This window comes from Chinchilla lanigera, unplaced genomic scaffold (genome assembly GCF_000276665.1).
Source record: "Chinchilla lanigera isolate Chin_1 unplaced genomic scaffold, ChiLan1.0 scaffold00007, whole genome shotgun sequence".
Classification (NCBI taxonomy): domain Eukaryota; kingdom Metazoa; phylum Chordata; class Mammalia; order Rodentia; family Chinchillidae; genus Chinchilla; species Chinchilla lanigera.
The window spans coordinates 28801574-28804674 of NW_004955408.1; positions in this window are offsets into that span (position 1 = coordinate 28801574).

The window sequence follows — 3101 nt, forward strand, 5'->3', positions numbered from 1 at the left end:
ATGCCAATAATCCCAGTGCCTGAGAGGCTGAGACAGGATCGAATGGAGTTTGAGGCCAGCCTGGGCTTCATAGTGTGTTCAAAGCCAGTCTGAGCTATGTAGCAAGACCCTGGTGAAAAAGAACAAAAAAAAACCTTTTGAGTCAAATTGGGATTTGAGGGCCGGGGATATAGCTCAGTGGCACAAGAACCTGCCTGGCAAGCTCAAGGTCCTGAGTTCGATTCCTGGTACCCCCCCAAAAAAAATTGGGATTTGAAATTATTTGGTACTTGCTAAATATAAGCCAGGACAAGTTATTGGCCTCAGAACATGACCACTCATCTATAAATACTCCAGTAGTACGTCCTAGCAAAGTTGAGGTACTGTTCAAATAAAGCAGTGTTAAGACGTGCTGGCACTGGATGGATGACGCTTAGAGTAAACGTTGTGCCCCCTTCCCTGTTTCCTCCCTGCAGTGTCACGCTACACTTGCAACTGCTGCACTCCCACAACCTCTGCGCACACCCCCATCCCTGCTCCACCTGCTGCACATCTCCGTTATCCTGCTTTCTTGGCTTCCTTCCCTTCACTACTAGCCAGTCCCAACTCAGTTCTGGAGCATGCTCAGCTGCTCGGCTTCCCTCCTTGTTCAGAGTCCTGTCATACACTGGAGCAAACGGAGGAGCCCCGAGTGTTGGTGCCCATTCCGTGAATGCAGTTCTAGGAACTTCCCTTGCTTTCTGCCACAAAGGGATTGTCTGGAATCCAAGTCCACCATGTCCTCCCTAGTCTAGGCCCATGACAGCAGCCTCCCTGAGATAAGCTTTAAGTCTCAGCTTGATAAGAATTACAGCAAAATCAAGATGCAGACTACCCTCATCACTCCAGAAAGTTCCTCGTGCATCTTCCAGTGAATAAACAGCCTCTTTAGAGCTGACCACTTCTGTGGCTGCCTTTACCACAGTTTTACCTGTTTGAAAATCTGCATCACTGGGTGTGGTGGCGCACGCCTGTGATCCCAGGGGAAGTGAGGCAGGAGGATCACTGCGAGTTCAAGGCCAGCCTGGGCTACCTAGCAAGACCTTGTCTCAAAAAACAGAACAACAAAATCTGTATCTACACTGGGCATACTGGCGCACGACTATGCTGTAATCCTAGCACTTAGGCAGTGAGGCAGAAAGATCACTTCGAGTTCAATGCCAGCCTGAGCTAAGCAATGTGACACTGTCTCAAAAGCTGCATATGTGTGCAAGAAAGATTTTAAAAATTGTTTTCCTGATTAAGCTTTAGTTCTTTCTCATGGTAGCAAAATTTAGGAAAGAAAATTCATGGTCCCACACCAGGGACTGAGGATATACCTCAGTGGCACAAACACCTGCCTGGCAAGCACAAGGTCCTGAGTGTGATTCCTGGTACCAAAAAAAAAAAAATCTCACACTGTCCAGAGAGATCCACTTTCATGGGATAGTGTTTTGGGTTTTGTTTTTTGTTTGGGTTTTTTTGTCTTTTTGAGACAGGGTCTAGTTATGCAGTTCAGGCTGGCCTTGAGCTCACTTTGTAGCCCAGGCTGGTCTCGAACTCACAACAGTCCTCCTGCCTCAGCCTCTGAAGTGCTGGGATTACAGGTGTGCACCACCATGCCTGGCAATAGAATTAAAGTGTTGTATTATCTCCATTGAACACATTCTCTAATTTCTTAAAAAAATTTTTAGTATTAAGCATTGAATTCAGCACCTTGCACGTGCTAGGCAAGCACCCAACCACTGAGCTACATCCTCAGCACAAAACACAATTCTTTTTTAATGGCTTTAACAACAGTACACTGAGTCGATATATCATTAATTGATCAAAATCTTTTATGTTATCAAACTTTGTACCACCACACCTGGCTATTTTTGGTTTTTTAATTTTTTTTTTTTGTTTCATTTTATTTTGCTTTTTTGGAAAAGGGTCTTGCTTCTATAGTTCAACCTGGCCTTAAACTTACTATGTAACCGAGGCTGGCCTTGAACTAGCCTGATCTACCCTTTTTTTTTTTTTTTTTTTTTTTTTTTTTTGAGGTAGGGTCTCGCTACACAGTTCAGGCTGGACTTGAGCTCATTTTGTAGCCCAGGCTGGTCTCAAACTTGCAAGGATCCTCCTGCTTCAGCTTCCCAAGTGCTGGGATTACAGGCATGCGCCACCACATTCGTCCTGTTGGGTTTTTTTTAGTACCAGCAATCAAACTCAGGACCTTGTGCTTGCCAGGCAGGTGCTTGTGCCACTGAGGTATATCCCCAGCCCCTAGAGCCTTTAAAAAAAAAAATGCAGAAAGTACATAAGTAACAAGGTATGGTGGTATCTCCAGTACCTGTTAGCCCCAGAAGTCTGAAAGGCTGAGGCAAGCCAGTTATAAATTCGAGCCCAACAGGGCAATTTAGAGATTTAGCAAGATGCTGCCTTTAAAAACAAAACAAGGGGCTGGGGATTTAGCTCAGTGGCAAAGCGCCTGCCTGGCAAGTGCAAGGTCATGAGTTCGGTTCCTGGTACCGGAGAAAAACCAAAAAAAATAAAAAATAAAAAAAATAAATAAAAACAAAACAAAAACAGGTGTAGTGATGCATGCCTGTAATCCCAGCACTTGGGAGGCTGAGGCTGGAGGATTGCCATGAGTTGGAGACCAGTCTAAGTTACATAGTGAGTTCATGGCCAGCCTGAACTACTATATAGTGACACCCTGTCCCCAAACCAAATAAATATAGGAAAGTATCAAGAAAATAACCATTATTCATATTCACTCAAAGTGATTAACATTCTTATTTCTGCATATTTGTTTACAGCTGTTTTCTGTGGATATGCTTTGGTTAAAAACTGCAAAAAATGTAGGGCCAGGGTTGTGGCGCAGTGGTACACGTACAGGGGAAAGAAATGTAACTCCCAACCTATTAGATGTCAGATACGCAGAGTTCTTGTTTCCCCAAATCAAAGAAGGAATTTTAAGGAACAACAGAGGTGAAGAGTAGGAAAAATTTATTGAGAGCGATCGCTCCTGAGAGACAGGAGGGTACCCGAGAGTGGGTTGCCAACGAGCCCACTTCTCAAAGGAAGTTTTACAGAGCAAAATCACGAGGTGGGTACAATGT